Source organism: Lygodium microphyllum, chromosome 11 (genome assembly GCF_053477565.2).
Source record: "Lygodium microphyllum isolate KBCC chromosome 11, Lygodium_microphyllum_v1.1.10, whole genome shotgun sequence".
Classification (NCBI taxonomy): domain Eukaryota; kingdom Viridiplantae; phylum Streptophyta; class Polypodiopsida; order Schizaeales; family Lygodiaceae; genus Lygodium; species Lygodium microphyllum.
The window spans coordinates 105178380-105196783 of NC_141145.1; positions in this window are offsets into that span (position 1 = coordinate 105178380).

Here is an 18404-nt window from a genome sequence, read left to right on the forward strand (position 1 = left end):
CGATGCTCACGACTTGGGCCAGAGGGAGGGAGTGCATTGGGATCAGGGGGATGCTGCAGAGATACAGAGGCAGTGAGCCCGCGGTCGACACGGGATACAGGTGTGACTCCTCGCTCTCGTGGCCCTTCCAGGGAGCGTGGCTCAGGCTCAGGTGGATATTGTGGAGACACGGACGCGGTGTCTCTGTCTCATCATTCAGCTAGATCTGCATCACCTCACGGATTTGTCACACCTGTGGGGACGTCTACTCCAATTACTCTGGATTTTGCTCAGTCGTCAGCAGGTGGCACCCCTGTGGGTGCCACTCCGAGAGATATTATCCTGGTCGGTATACCGGATGCACATGGGTCTCCTAGATATGCCCAGGAGTGTGGACGCAGATGGGAGAGGACCCTTCTTAGGCAGACTCCAGGGGGTTATGGATATCTAGTCAATAGTAGATCAGGAGCCATCATCATGAAGGATGAAGGAGGGTAATGGCTCGCATGAGAGAGTTGTGCCAATAAGTTTTTCGGCACAACATCTTAGATCATTGGAAGAATATACCAGAGGGGAGCAAGGACTACATAGTAGCATCCTTGCACAAGGAGTTTCCGGTGCCAGCCTTAGTAGATAGATTCTCTACGGGCTGGATGATGGATTGCATGGGTGCATACATGTCACATAGACGATCCGACGCACGCAAGGCAATCAAGAGTGGGACTGCAAAGCCCGAGTGGTCAGATGCAGATGACTGGCTCCGACTGAGGGGGGAGGCTACAGATTCTCCAGGACCTTGGAGTCAGCAACGCGAGGCGGCGAGGGCACGACTCGAGGCCGGAGTGGTCCATCATCTTGGGAGTGGCGGCCATAGGACATATTTGGAGGACTTTGTAAGTTTTTCTTTTGTTTTGCTTGTTTATTTTTTTTAAATGTTCTTTGTACTGACAATCATGTTTCTAACTGTTAGCATTTTATTTTCTTTGCAGCACTCCATTACAAATCGTGATCCAACTGGCCTTGAGACTCAATATGTAGAGAAGCACGGTCTCACTGCATTGATCGACCGATTATATAGATGCAGCGGCCCTGTAAGTCACTCATCTTTCTTGTCCGTAGTTACCATGAGATATTTGAATGCATTATTATATGGCGGACTGATGTGTTGTTTCCTTTTCTGCAGAGTCTGTTCGATGCTCCTTTGCGGTGGGACGAGCTTTCAGGGGACGAGGATTTGTAGCTTGCCCTTGGATCCCTGAAGCTCACACACCTTTATTTTTGAGTCGCCTGATCTATGTAGCCATTTTCTATGTATTAGTGATATCCTGTCATGATTGTACCAATCGCTTATTATGCAATCATGTATTTATTTCATGTATCAATTTTATGATTTCAGTATACATTGTTTTTATTTGCAAGTGCATTGTACACAGTAGTGCAGAAACTATTTTGTATGGCTCCCACAAAAAAAAAAATTCCCTGTTATCGTCACTATTAGCGTCGCAAATTTTACTGCTCACGTCGTTATTGGCGTAGTTATATACGTCGCAAACCATCGCTATTAGCGTCGGTATTGGCGTCGGTATGAGCGTCGCAAACTGATAGCGACGGTAATACCAACTGTTCTATGGTGTCACCAATAACGACGTTTTTTGCGACGACGGGGGCAAATTTTGTTATTTGCATTTTTGTCACTTTAAACGTCAGTATAAGGCCTATATCTTGTAGTGGAACCTAGTCTTGGGTTGCATGTGATGATATATCAATCACATTCATGATCATGTCAGTAGCTCCCACACTCCTCGCTACAGAGTATCCTCCCTTCAAGCCCATTGTGAGAAGGGAGTCTGCACACCCTAACTTCGAGCTTTGGCAACCTTGATCGAGAACTCCAACAGTTTGGCCTCCAACTGGAGTGGTGCTCCTCTTTCATATTGATGATTTACTCTTAATCTTTTTCATCTTGCTCTCTTTCTCTCCTACTTCACTCCCTTCCTCTCTATCCTCTTTTTCTCTTTACCTACTCCTTCCTTTCCATTTCTCTACTCTGCCCCTATTCCTCTTTTCTTATCTTCTTCTTCACCTTCTCTCTTCTCTTCTTCTCTACCTCTTGTCTTCTCTTCTTTCTCTCTTCTCCTCCTTCTCTTCTCTTCTTCCTCTCTTCTCTTATCATCCTCTTCTTCTCTTTTTCCTGGTCTCTCTCTCTTCTTCTCCTTCGTTTTTCTTCTTCCCCACCTCTTCTATTCTCCTCCTCCTCCTCTTCTCTTCTTCCTCACCTCTTCAATTCTTCTCTCTCTCTCTCTCTCTCTCTCTCTCTCTCTCTCTCTCTCTCTCTCTCTCTCTCTCTCTCTCTCTCTCTCTCTCTCTCTCTCTCTCTCTCTCTCTCTCTCTCTCTCTCTCTCTCTCTCTCTCTCTCTCTCTCTCTCTCTCTCTCTCTCTGTGTGCAACCAATTGGCAATGATAGTAAGGCATTAGCCTAAGCTAAGGTTCTATTTGGATCAAAAAAAGATGCCAGCCACTTGGGTTACTAGCCTTTATAGTCATGAGCTAAGGTTTTTAGTCTTGGCCTATTTGTCTTATTTCACTCTTCATTCATCACATGGAGCTTTGGATGGTTTGATTACGAAGTGGAGATAAGTGCAAGTTCGATGACACCAAGGGCATGTATTAACTTCAAGAACATCTAGAGCCCCAAGAGGAACACCAAGAAAATGGAAAAGCTACTGTAAGAAAGTCTATATTATCACACCGACAAGCATATTCTTCATACTTTAACCAACCATAAAAAGAAAAAGAACACCAAGAACAGCCAATCTTCACATAGCATTATATAATGAATCTCCCTCAGATTTAGCACAACAACTTTCAACATATTTTTCATAGGAACCATCCAAAGAACTAAAAGAACAAAAATAAATTATTAACTTTGAATATAATTCATCACATAGTATTCATTATTTATCATCTTCATAGTCTTTCTTTCAATCTCTCTCATGTAGATATAATGTTTCTTCATAGATATTGGCTACCTCTCATACACTATCTCTCTCATAGATGCTCTCTCATAATAGTAAATGGTAATAACAAATAATAATACTCAATAATCCTCTCTTGGTCATGGATACCCCTCCCAAGAGGTACGCCTGATATGAAGAGTCACCAAAGACACCATAGTGACCCTTGAGAGCTCATTAGTGGCACTACCACTTCACTCTTCAGTTTAAGTCCTCATTAGCTACTTCTTTGAGCTATTTAGAGCTTGTATTCTTCCTCTTCCAAGATTTCAAAACATCCCCAAGCTAAGCATCTATCCATCAAAACACATACAAAAATAAACAGAGGCTTACAAACCACATACATAAGCTCTACTAAACACTACAGAAGGTCAACAAAATGTATTAAAACCATATAGCTCAAACCAAAACCATATCAATCCATCAAAAATCTTTCAACACACTCTCAATCATTTCTCAACTCACTCATTCGCAATCTCAACCTCTCAAATAGAAAGAAATCATATCAAATCAATGGCAAAACAGACCCTATGAGAACCAAAATAGACAATTCACTAAACCTATCAGAACATTATATCTCAATCAAAAACCATCACGAGTTTCTCAATAATAAGCAAACCATCTGTTGCGACCAAAAACGGGCCTGACACTGGATCTAAGGCTCTACTCGAGCCCCTATGCTCAACCAAAACACCCTACGGCCTCGCGGCAGGAGCGTATGGAGGCTACACTCTCTAATCTAACTTATACATGCATTTGTACCATTTATAGTCTAACGAATCACTTCCCAACTCCTTACAAGGAGTACCCAAACATAATGGTGCCTAGCACCTCGTAGCACATACACATGGAACACCTCTCCTTGCTAACTACCACAGCCCCACTATGGCTCTCCTACACCCTAGGGATTGGCCCCAAGATGCGTCGTTCAAACATATAACACATACGACACATAGTCCTCTCTTTATAAAAATTGTTCTAGGAGATAAATTATAATCCTCACCGACTCAATCCCCAAAGAAATGAATGTACTAACCCTACTGCTTGGGAATTGTCATTCTCTCAACGTGGGTCAACATTTAGTAAACCAAGTGCTATGCAGTCCAAGAGATTGATACTCATTGGATACCATGTATATGGAATGCAATGCAAAGATGAATGCCCACAAGTGCACAAACAATTTACTTAATCAAATTAGCAATGTGGATGTGCACAACCAATTCTTTTCATGATTTTCATACTACTAGCATATTTGCTTTGTTTGCATAAGGGGCAGCACCAAGCATACTCATGCTACTGAACCCTTTAACTTTTAGAATAAACGTGTTCTATATGTATAAAGTGCATTATAAAAAATCAGATTTCAACCTATATTTAGCAATTCATGACCCCTCTCCTCCCTACCGTTTAATGTTATGCTTGAGATGGTAGCTGTAGAGAATGTTTTCACGTCATTTTTTTGTCTAAAAGCAATAAATCATGCACTATGACATGGAAATGGAGCTAAGCTGAGGAGAAACCTCATTCCTTAGGCCCACCATACATCCACAAACACGTATATATTTTTTTATACTTTTTGGTACATAAAAACTATTTTTTTCTATATAAAAATTATTTTTCTTGAACTTTTTTAATTTATTTTAAAATTTTGCTATATTTCTCTTATTTTTCTGAGTCAACAAGTTAATTCATACTCTAATCCATCTTGACATTTAACTTTATCCCACATGAACACAATTTGATTGCCCGAAATGATGAAAACACCACTTTTTCTTTAAAATTGCACTTTTGGGGCTTTCAAAAATTAATAAGTCATGATTACGAGCACCTATTCTAAATTTTATGACACACAGCCTTCAAACATATTGCAATAGCATCAAATAAATTTTTGTTGCACATGAATGAGAATTGCATCATAAATTATCAAAAAATATTTGAATTTCATTGAAAAAAGGCTTACTACCTTGTCTTGGGTTTCGAGAATTAATATTTGTATTTTTAGGCAGCCATCAAACCTATCATTGATCCTCGAACCATATTGGCCATCATTCCTCAACATCCATATGATCTTGCATCACAATCCGGTGCAAGCCGACTAACCAGTATTCATTCCAATCTCTTCCCATGTACTTGCGCATGAACCACCTTCAAAAGGAGAGGAAGGGGGGAGAGAGAAAGATTGATTTCTTCATTTTCCCTACAATCCACCATTTTTTTTATCAGATACCAGCGATTGAGAGCAAAAAAATGGAGAAGGGGGCTGGCATGATGAGATTGGTGGGTTGTTTGTAGCCCCACAAACCCCCTCAAGCAAGAATCGTGATGGCACCTTCTTCCTGCATCACACCATTTTGAAAATGGTCCCTCCCCCAAATCATCAATTTTTTGGACCCAAGGCCTGAAAAGGGTCCAAAGGCCATGCCTCTTCCAATCGTGCACTAATTTGACCACATAAATAACCAGTTTTCAATTCCTCTTGCATCCAGTACCCGATGTCACTTCTGAAAAATTTTGATTGTCCATCTCAAAGTCCCAAACTTCTTGGAGCTTGTTCTACTTCAATCCAGCATCCTAAAATATTATGAAAACTTCGCAGCCAGTGCACGGTCTATCTTTTGAAGTAATGTTAATTCTTATCTTTCCCAACCACTTAAAATTATTGGATCTGCATCTTCCACTTCCTTCAAACTTTGAATTTCACATTAAATTCTTGTCTTTTGGCACTTGGCTAGCATTTCCCCATAGGGTGACTTAGCATGTTGAATCCACAAAACTGATCTACACACCATTAAAAGCATCAAGCTACTTCAAAGAAGAATACACAATAAAACACAAACACATCTCTCATTGATCCCCTAACAAAATCAAGGAATAAAATCCACAAGGGATAGGCCAAGTATAACCTGATAGAGATCCAAAGCTAGTCATTAACCAACTACTCCAACACATATAAGCTGAAAAGAACTATCAAAGAATTCATTCTAAGTGGTGGTCTAAACTACCTATCTACCCTAGGACAATTGGACCAAGAACTCTGACTAGGCGAGGACTCCTATAGACTAGTCTTTTATTCCCAAGTACTTTTAATTCATCACTTTTTATATACTTCAAGACTTGATACTTGAGCATGTAAAAAGGAGGAAGCTGAGCATAATGACCCAAGGAGAATAGGGCATCAGCCTCAGGTCCTAACTTGGTACCCAATAACTACCAAGCTCTCGCGAGGCGACATTTAATCATTTTTTCCTTCCACTCACTTTTATTTTTTCTCCAGCCATCCTTATTTATTTTATCCGCCTAAACATCACCCCAAGGAAGACAAGGTATCAGTTGACTCATCCCCAAAAACCTATAGGGCCTTCGCAAGGCGATGATTATTTGCTCTTTGATTTTTCTTTTGCTTTATTTCTTTTTCTTTTGTTCAAGGGTTAAAACCCCTTTTTACACACCTATGTATACTATAGTCTTCATATATAGGTATAGTTTCTTCTCTTTCTTTTATTTAGCAAGCTTCTCTAGGTGTCTCACAACTAACAAAAACTCAGGAAGGATATCCCCCCCTAGACCTAGCCACAAGAAGCTTTAGCGCAGCAAGAGGCTCGCTCCAAGTACTCCATCAAATATGTCTGTAGCACTAAAATAAGAAACATTAACCGCACATACACTATACAAATACATGGCCCTCTTGGCCTAATGAAAAAAAACATACTCCATGGAAATAGCCATCTTGACCTAATGAAATGAAACATTAACCACACATACACTATACAAATACATGGCCCTCTTGGCCTAATGAAAAAAAACATACTCCATGGAAATAGCCATCTTGACCTAATGAAATAAAACATTAACCGCACATACACTATACAAATACATGGCCCTCTTGGCCTAATGAAAAAAAACATACTCCATGGAAATAGCCATCTTGACCTAATGAAATAAAACATTAAACACACTTGCTGTGAAAACAAACCCTTGGTTCCCATGTAACTCGATTGAAGCACGAAACTAGATCAAGGATATGGGCTACTTAGGCCCTACGCTAAGTGTATCAAATTATTGGCAAACCCCCTGCATAAATGGCAAGGGGTGTTTAATGAATATGACATTGAATGATCCTATGCATCAACAATAAAATAAGAAGGTCATCAAGTGCTACCTGACTCATAACCCAAACTAGCCATCGATGGCCAAAATAGGACATGTCAGCAAAAAGTCCCCATAGTAGTCCTGGGCTAATATCTGAAAGAAATTGTAAGAGCCCCTCAGGACCACAATTGAAGAATATATCTTTAACAAAAGCATAATTGGCCATGGAATCTGCAAACCAATTCCACTATTGGAGAATTAACTAGCAAGTCACTACCTTAAAAATGTGCAACATATCCAAGGTTGCACGATGGCACATCCGCAAAATGGGATCCCTCACATTATAGGTCCCATTTAGTTGGTTGATCACTAGTTGTAAGTCACCTTTCACTAATAAATGGCAGATACCACCATGTCGGGCTATATTCAGCCCCATGATTAAGGCCTTGTATTCTATCATACTATTAGTAAAAATCTTTCCTAAATATAATCCCATGTTCATAACAATTTTACACCAAGGAACATTAATGGCCACTCCCACACTCGCATGTTTAGTGGGCCCTCGAGAAGCTCTGTCAAAATACAAAGTATAGACCCATTCTTCATTAATAGGCCACACCATATTGATCACCTTACTCATACTTATGATAGTCAAAGTCGAGCCGAGAGAGAGGATGTATAATAGATACAATTCCTCCTTCCTCACCAAACTCAATAGAGATGCTAACAAGAACACTGTGACAATGGTGGCAGTAGACCTTAATATCCCAAGTAAAAGATCCATCTTGCCACTCACTGATATGATAACCTTTACTTCACCAGATCACTCGATCTTGGTGGTAACGCTTCTTTAAATACAAATTTTTAAGATAAGAAATTATTCTACCCATCCGATTGTCTTGGTATCCACTATAGGTTTAAGCTAGATCCTGGAAGACCTGTAAAGGCATCAAGTTCGATGACAGCCCTTACACATAGTGAGGCTTCAACTTATTAAAGTTCACATTATTTTTAAGCTTTACCTCTTGCAAATCCACAAAAAGGGTTGTAGATCTATCATTTCCTAGCCGAACGATCTTATATGGGCCATCCCATTTAGGTTCTAGCTTGCGCCAAGGAATAACTCACAACGAGCATCATAATTTAACACCAACTGACCCTTCAAGAATTTATATTTTTAGCTCGAAGGTCACGGAATACTTTCATTTTCTTCTTCCCTACTTCTTGATGTAACAAATTCTACAATCAAATTTCATCAAGATGCATAAGAGAAATGAACCTTTCTTGCAATGCTTCTGCCTCACCCAATGAATGATTTAGTGCAAACCTTACAGTGGGTAACTCAATTTCCAAGGGTAAGACACACTCCTCCCCATATACCAACTTGAATGAAGTGTGACCTATTGCTCTCTCAAATGTCATGTTATACACCCAGAGAGCCACATGAAATTTCTTGTCCCAATCGTGCTTACCCTCAGATATTGTCTTAGATAAAATCCCCACAAGCTGTTTGTTGGTACTCTCCACTTGTCCATTCGCTTGGGGATTATATGGGGTAGTTTTATTGTGTTTAATTTTTAGCACTTCCACCAAGGCTTTTATGACCTTGTTCAGAAAGTGTGTCCCATGATCAAACACTAATTCTTTTAGTGGACCAAAGCAGCAGACAATTTGTTCCATGACAGAACTAGCCATCTCCTTGGCATTATTTTTCATTGTAGCTCTTCAGACCACTTTGTAAAATAGCCTATCATTGCAATGATATAACACTTCTGCATAGTTGACTATGCATAGTTGACTAAGGATGTATTGGTCCAACGAAATCGATATCCCACTTCTCGAATGGTAGTATAGCCATGATAGGAATTAGTGGGCGCTTCATATTCTCCCTACTATCATGTCTCTAGCATGTATCACATCTCTTAACATACACAAAAGCATCTTGGAAAATAGACAACCACCAATGTCCAACTCTCAAAGCTTTTTGTGCAGTCAACCATCTAGAAAACTGCCCTCCACAAGCAAAGTCATGGCACTCCTCCAAGATAAACAAAACCTCATCAGGCAGGACACATCAGCAAGTGATAAACATCATCCACACCTTGCCGGTATAGTGTTCCTGCCAATCAAGAAAAATTTCAAGGCTTGTTGCCTAATTTTCCTCTGTTTAGACTTTGATAAAGCAGCTCTAACCTCTTCTGTAGATAGATCATGCATTATGGCAACATACCAGGATGGGATGGAGGCTGTATCAATTTTGGATAAACCCTCGAGGTCACTACCTTCAACCAAGAATTCCTTTAGCTCTCCAAAATCCACAAGACATTCAATGATGCCCTGTAACTTCGACAGCTTACTCCTAATTTCATACTCAAATTCCTGTAAGGTGATGTCATTTTGCTAGACGGCGGTCAGGCGGCTACAAATTATTCATCAATAGCCTCAACCCCTCCGCCTTCATATAAAATACCACATTTTCATAGAGAATGTAATGCCTAAATTTTTTTATCGCAAATACCATCCCAAGGCACAACTTCTCCATGTACATATAATTAATATCGGATATCCCCAATTTACAGCTAGCAAACACAATTGGATGATACCACCTTTCTTTCCAACTTTGGGCTAAACAGCAATTGATGTTATGCATTGTGGCTAATGAAAATATATAGAAAAGCTCACCCCTTTTGGGTGATTTCAAGACTAGCACTTTCACTAGTTCTTGGTTTACATCCTCAAAGAATACTTGACATGGGTCATTCCAAACAAATCAGCAATTAAAGGATAGTAGATTTGTCAGCAGCAACGTCCTCTCTGCTAGTGCATTGATAAATCTTTGATAGTATCCCACTAATGATAGAAAGATATGGACTTCTTTAGGAGTACATGGTGGACTCATAGTGACAATAGCCTTTATCTTTTTAGGATCAATCGCAATACCAACCGAGCTAACCACATGGCCTAATAGCAATCCATAGGGCACTCCAATGATGCACTTTCTTGTATTAAGAGCGATGTAGAACTATTCTATGGTAGCTTTTTCTCTTTGTAGTATTTGTTTTGGTCCCTCATCCCGTTGAAGGTTATTCCCTTGTGCTCGATGATTTATTGGACCTAGCTGCTTGCTTCCTTGTTGAAGAGAACTAATCTTACTCTAGCAAGTACTAGCTAAATGGTTGGAGTTCCCACATACGTCACATTTGACATTAGGGCAGTTTCTCGGAAAGTGTTGGCCACCACACTACTTACAATTGAATCTTGAGAGACCACCCTCTTCAGGGCATCAACTTCCTATCAAGTTTCATTGCTTCTTTAGGAAATTAACGGCTATTTTTTGTAATGTTCTATTATCATATTGGTATAATGCTTCATCATGTCCTTGACTTTGCAAAGGACATTTGATGCACTAGACTCATAGCTATGATCGTCTACTTGTCATTCAGTTGGCCTAACTAGTTGATTAGGGATCGGTTGCTGTTGATTAATTGGAATCACATTAGGATTTGTCATTTGGCTTCCATTGTTTAGTAGAGTCATCTAGCTAGCTATGGGCATGTTCACATTAAAATGGGTTGGGAGCATGGGCACACTCTGCACTACGCTTCCTCTCCCATTCAAATTGGTCATGGGTGTTCCTTGACTTCCACCGGTCACAATGCCAAATTATTTCCAAGTCATAGACTCGAATTCAAGTTTTTTCTAGAGGCGTAGGCCGCTTGTAATTGCAACTCTACCTGCTCTACTCATGTAACCATAGTATCACTGTCAGCAAGAGCAACACTACTCAACTGCACATGGATATTAAAGTCTAGCCCATGTAAAAAGTACTGCAATTGAGCAACAACTATGATGGGAATATATGTTTACAATTTACAAAACACTTCTTTCAGTTTCTTAGCATATACTCAAACATTATCATGAGGTTCTTGATGTGTTACATTGAGAACACATAGCCAATACTGACCGCCTTTCTCAAGGGCAAACTCTCTTCGTAAGGCTGCAAAAAATAGATCAATTGTAGTTATGGTTCCATCTTCTAGGCTATGATACCATAATATTGTAGCTCTTCCTTTGAGAGTCATATTAAATAACATCATAAAATGTTCCTCATCTTGGATTCAATAGTTGAACATTAACTTTTGCAACTTCCTAATGTGAAGCTACACATATTCCTTTGCTAGCCCATTAAAAATGGGTAGAGGGAATCCTAAGGCTACGAGATCATCCCTGTAGGGATTGCAATAGGTTGTGTTGTGATGACAACCAGATTTGCTAAGGGTCTCTGAACTAGTGGGACTACTACCCCACTCAAACTAGGTTGACCGACTGCTGGGAGAGGGGAAGTACTAGAGCTTTCTCCTCCTCCTAAAGAACTACTCATGAAACTAGGTTTCTAAGACCCCCCCTCGTAGGGATATAGGACTGCTCTATTGAGGAGAATACCTCCTAATGATTTCAATCTAATATCTAGCCCTTTCAGCTATTTCTTACTTCTAGATATTGGCTTGATAGTCTTTTGGATCTATTTCATTGTCTTTTGGCATACACTAAACAACTGGTCCCTATTGACAAAGATTCAAAAACCACCACACTTATTAGCAGCTCCCAGCAAATGCACCACCTGTCAGGACCAAAAACGGTTGGCATTGGCTCTAAGGCTCTAGTTGGACCCCTATGCTTAATCAAAACACCCCACGGTCTCATTGCCAGGAGCGTATGGACGCTATACTCTCTAATCTAACTTATACACGCATTTGTAATGTTTATAGTCCAACAAATCCCTTTCCAACTCCTCATAGGGAGTACCCAAACATAATGGTGCCTAGCACCTCGTAGTGCATACATAGAGAGTACCCCTCGACTAACTACCATAGCCCCACTATGGCTCTCCTACACCTCAGGGATTGGCCCCAAGATGCACCATTCAAACATATAACAATACGACACATAGTCCTCTCTTTATAAAAATCGTTCCAAGAGATAAATTATAATCCTCACTAACTCAATCCCCAAAGAAACAAATATACTAACCCTACATCTTGGGACTTCTCACACTCTCAACGTGGGTCAACATTTAGTAAACCAAGGCTATGGCTATGCCAACGTGGGTCAACATTTAGTAAACCAACTCTCCCACTATGGCTATGCAATCCAGGAGGCTGATACTCATTTGATACCATGTATCTGGAATGTGATGCAAAGGTGAATGCCCATGAGTGCACAAATAATTTATTTAATTAGATCAGCAATGTGGATGAGTGCAACCAATTCTTTTCATGATTTTCATACTACTAGCATATTTGCTTTATTGCATAGGGGATAGCACCAAGCATACTCATGCTACTGAACCCTTTAGCTTTTAGAATAAACACATCCTATGTATAAAGTGCATTATAAAAAATCATATTTCAGCCTATATTTAGCAGTCATGACCCCTTCCCTCCCTATCGTTTAATGTTATGCTTGTGGTGGCAAGTGTAGAGAATGTTTTCATGTTATTTTCTTATCTAGAAAGCAATAAATCATGCACTATGACATGGAAATGGGGCCAAGCTAAGGCTAAACCTCATGCCTTAGGCCCACCATACATTCACAAATACATTTATACTTTTCTATAATTTTTGGCATATAAAAATTATTTTTTCCATATAAAATCTATTTTTCTTTATTTTTCTTAAATTTTTAAAAATAAATTCATGTATTTCTCTGATTTTTTAAGTCAAAAAATTATTTCATACTCTAATCCATCTTGGCATTCAATTTTATTCCACATGAACACAATTTGATTGCTCGAAATTATGAAAATGCCATTGTTTCTTTAAAAATACACTTTTTGAGTTTTTAAAATTAATAACTCATGATTACAATGTCAAGAAGAGAACTAGGGAGAGAGAAAGAGGAAAGAGAGAGAGTGCAGAAGAGAGAGAAAGACTGCAAGAAGAGAGAGAAAGAGAGTGAGAAGGAGAGAGAAAGACTAGAATTGGAGAGAGAAAGATAAGAAAGATAAAGAAGCCATAGAAGCTGTGAGCAAGGAGAGAGGAGAAGGATAGTAATTGTATTAATGTGTCAAAAGATGATAAAAATTACATGTCCTCTCCTTTTATACCAATATCAGTGTGACATGGCATAACATCAATATTATTTACACACTAAATCCTTATTCTTCCTAGCTTCTTACAATCCATCCCGTCCCAAAGGTTTTTGCCCTCAAAAACAAACTTAAAAGACTAGAAAAGGATGGATAGAACAGAGTACTACTCTATTTTTACAACTTTACAAATGGAAAAATGAATGAAAAATGACCAACATATGGACTAGAATGGAAGAACAAGAGTAAGCCTCATAACAGAAATGGCCAATTGAGTACCCATAGATGTGAATACCGCCTGCCAAAAGTTACTCATGAACTTTGAGTCTCTATCATGAACAATTACCTCCTGTAATCCATGTAATCTAAAGATCTACTCCATGAACTGATTGGCCATTTGTGAAGCAATAAACTAGGTCTTGGTTGGAATGAAATGGGTTGCCTTGGTGAGTCTAACACCACTACATATATACTATTCCATCCCTTTTTGGTAGTAGACAAGCCAGTAATGAAATACATGGTAATGTGCATCCATTTGTCTGTAGGAATGGGTAATGGCTACAACAAACCTCCTGGCTTATGGGCGATGTCCTTATGCTGCTGACAAGGCATACACTTCATGACAAAGTCCTTGACATCTTTGCTGACATGCAAGAGAAGGATTCCTTCTCAAGCAAATTAAGCCACCCGAGTTTGATGGCAAGGGAAGGACTGTTCAAGCTTATGCTGAGATCTAGATTGAGTCCATGGAGGATTATTTTGAGGCAGCAGGAATTGCACCTGCTAACCAAGCCATGCTCGCCAAACTTAAGCTTACAGGCGAAGTGAGACTTTGGTGGAAACAGTGGTGCAGAGACCAAGTGATCTCGGAGGGGACAGTCACTTGGAATAAGCTTAAGGAAGCTGTGCGAGGGAGGTATCTGCCACCTGCCTACCGCACACAAAAGATGAATGAATTCTATGACTTGAAGCAGCTAGGATTATCCCTTGAAGCATATTATTCAAAGTTCGTTTCACTCCTAAAGTATGCACCCCCAATGGATATGACAACAGGTATCAAAATTCTGTGTTGGGTTGAATCCACCCATAAACACTTGATTGGAATCAATGCGCCCAACGAACTTGCAAGATGCATTACTCTGAGTGAATCCAATCATCCAAGAACTTAAATCAGGCAACTATGATAAAGATGACTCATGAGATCAAGACAAGAGGTGCCACAAGTGCGGAGAGATGGACACATCCGTAATAGATGCCCCAACCGCCGATGTTTCCACTGCAATGAACTAGGACACATCCAAACAGATTGTCCTGAGTTGGACCCTGAGAATCAGGAATGTATAGTCAAACGAAGCCGTCTAAACTCTACTTTTGGCTCATATTATGAACCATATGATGATGAAGACCTGGAGCCTGTTGTAACCTTTGAGGATGATTAGATATCCTAGGAATATCTTCTTGAGGTAATAAGTCTCGTACTTGGAATAAATCCTATTGAATACTATGAGTTGTGACAAGTTGTTATATTTAGTTGAGAATTTGAGTAATCAAAGTAGCGCAGTGAAAGTGTGATGGGCCCTAACCCACAGGCTATAAGTCCCAATTGTGCTTGTCTTCCCCAGTTTCTCTCGAGATGAGGACATCTCGATTCCTCTAAGGGGGAGAGGATATAATGTCTCCTCCCCTCCCCCGTAACCCCGTAATAATCCCTCCATACGAACTCCTCCCCTTTAATTTTTTTTTTAAAAAATTTATCTCTCCCCCTGTCATGTGCATGCGGGGAGAGAGAGAGAGAGAGAGGGAGTGAAGTTAATGATAAGGGGGAGCCTGCAACCCCCCCAAGTGGCGGGTGGCACTGCCTTACCACCTCCCCCTCCACCTTATAAAGCTTCCCCCCTCCCTGGGCAACAGCGTCCCCTCCGGCTCTACAGTGCCCTCCCCCCTCCCTGTGGATAGACATAGGCGCCCCCCTCCTTGGCTCGTCAACAGTCTGAAGGAGCACTCCCCCCCCCCTCGACATAGCACTATCCCCCCCCAATCATTGATAGTTGCGCCCCTCCCCCGTGAATAGTGGGAAGAGAGGGAGAGGAAGAGGGAGAGAAGGAGGATAAGAGAAGAAGAAGGGGGAAGAAGAAGAGGGAGAGAAGGAGGAGAAGAGAAGAAGAAGGGGGAAGAAGAAGAGAAGGAGAAGAGAAGAAGAAGGGGGAAGAAGAAGAGAAGGAGAAGAGAAGAAGAAGGGGGAAGAAAAAGAGGGAGAGAAGGAGGAGAAGAGAAGAAGAAGGGGGAAGAAGAAGAGGGAGAGAAGAAGAGAAGGAGAGAGAGAAGAGGAAGAGGAGAGGGAGAGAAAGACGAGAAGGAGAGAGAGAAGAGGAAGACAAGGGGGAGGAGAGAAGGAGAAGAAGAAGGACAGGAAGAGGAAGAGGGAGAAGAGAAGGAGAAGAAGAGGGAGAGAGAGAAGGAGAAGAAGAAGGAGAAGAAGAGGAAGAGAGGAGAAGAAGAGAGGAAGAAGAGGGAGAGAGAGAGGTGAAGAAGGGAAGAAGCAGGAGAGGAAGAGGAGAGAGAGAAAAGAAGAGAAAGAGATAGGGAGAGATAGAGTAGAGGGCTTGGAGATAGAGGTACACTCGGAGCCATGGCCCCCCTAAAGGCGGAGCTTGAGAGACGTGAAAGTGATTGGAGCTGCAGGACCATCATGAGTTGATGGAAATGCGGTTATGAACACCGGCGGAAACACAAATATCATGCCACCCCTCCCCGACCACTCAGGTCAGGTTCCTTACTCTCGATCGTATAGTAGCACATGTAAATAGATCTTTGAAATTGAAAATAATCCAATGTCATGTGTCACGAGGAAAGGAACACTTGCATGAAGAACATTCTACTAATTAATAATAGAATATATTTGTGTATTACACACTGAATGGATTACCCTAGTTTGCATTTAGAAAGAGCTAGAATCTTGCATTATTTTCATGAAAAGGATTGGAGCCTCGCATCGAAAGGGATAAAAATACTCCCTTATCAAAAAAATGCAATAGCATCCTAAGACTGCAAACTAGTTTTTCATGCGCAAGGATGATAGAGTACATTAAAGTAACAGTTAGCTCATGCACATGTCTATATATGTTAACTTGCACACACAATGGGATTGCACGATAAACATTGTTAGAACAGTAGTTCTAAAAGAAATTCCGCTTAGAGATCCTTGCCCAAACTCTAGCCGATAGATGAGGATTGGATAACCTATGGCTAATCAGGTTGGAATCTCGTTAATGTATTATTGGTGATGTACTAGCAATGTGGGTTAGCACTTGGTGACCTGTGATATTAGATAGCTACTCTAGGAATTGGGTTGATCTTCTACCCTAAATAGGTAGCCATGATTAATAAAGGTCAAGGTGAAATCACTTAGACCATTTAAAGGATCTAGAAGGAACTTGTTAAATCGACCTTGCAAAGCCCTAACCCAAGGGGGAGAGCGAAATTTAGGTAGTTGATATATGCTAAGCATGTTTCTTGGAACTGTTGAAATGGTTTTAACAAAGGTTGATCTTGTTAAAGATGGATTGTTGACCCAAGTTATGCTTGGTTGTTTGAAAAGGGTATCCCCAAGTGAATATCGACTGGTTGTGTTAGTAAGAGGAGAGAATCTTACTAAGCAAAGGTTGTAAATTCCTTGAGCAAGTGTTTTGATACATCCAAGTTAAATTCTGGTTGTGCATGCAATGGGATTTCGATGCCTTGAAGCAAGAGGTTGTGCATTCAACTGTTTGTTGATGTGGTTTTGGATGCTAACCCAAGTTGTTTGTGATTGATGATTGCATGGCCGAGTCTGAGATGACTAATTGCCATGGAAACAAAAGGGATGTTTTCCCTAATAAATGTTATTAAGCCGGTTGCTTCCCATGTACTCTTATTGAACCTTCACTATCATGCATTATACAAGCTGATCTGGTAGCTTTAGAGATGGAACCCATTGACATAGTACTTGTTGTGATTGGCTAAAAATAGTAGGCAAATTTACCATGGATTTGAATGCCATGCAATTGGAACTTTCTTAGAATGGACAGCTAATTACTTTGCATGGAGTAAATCACAAGCATATGGACCTCATTCTCGTGAAGAAATTGAAGAGATAATTAAATGCTAAGTCGTGTGTATTCACCATTTTTCTTTCTAAAGAGAATGAAGATCAGCCTACACCTACTCAAAAAGATAAGAAATCAACATTGAGTAAATTGTTGGAGGAATACAAAGACATATTTCAACCCCTATCTTCGTTAGCACCCAAGAGAGAAATTGATCATTCGATTGACTTGGTTTCTAATACTAAACCTATAAATAAACCCCCTTACAATTGTCAAAGTTTGAGCATGAAGAAGTGGAACGATAAGTTAAATAGTTGCTGTAAATAGGTTTAATATATCCTAGTTAGTCACCTTTTTCCTCTCTACTACTTTACTGAAGAAGAAAGATGGGACATTTCACATGTGCATTGATTACAAGACTACATCTAGAACTAAGAGGGGATTGTATCAGTTTCTTGTGATGCATTTTGGTCTATGCAATGCTCTTGCCACTTTTTAGGCTCTCGTGAATAAGCCTTTACAACCATTCTTGTTCGAGCCAATTCTTGTCTTCTTCAATGATATCCTCATATATAGTAAATCCACAAAAGAGCATTTACAGCATGTTAGGGTGATGTTTGACACATTGAGGAAGCACAAACTCTTTGCCAAAGAATCTAAGTGTTTATTTATGAAAGATGAGGTGGAATATTTGGACCACATTGTTGATAAGCAAGGGATTAGAGTGGACCCAAAGTGTAAAGATAAAGTTGTGGATAAGGATAAAAGTTTGGATAAGATAAGGACAAGTCAGTATGTGGACAAAAGGATCTCATAGATATCCACTTTGTAAATATCTCAGATATTTAGAGATGAATCTCACCTACCTCATTTAATTTACCATCTATATATACAACTACTAGCAATGAAATGTTCAACTACAGTTCACTCCAATTCTATACTGTCTCTATCTCTTTCCCTTATTGTGCACAATATTCTCTTATCTACAAGTTCTTGGTTTTCACTACATGGTTTCAGAGCACCAGGTCCTATCTTTCTAGCTTATCATATTCTCCTCAAAATCACAAACTACTAGTCCTCCTTTACTCTCATTCTTCCAGTGGCTCTTGTCATGCCACTATCTCATACAACCAACACATCAAGATCGAC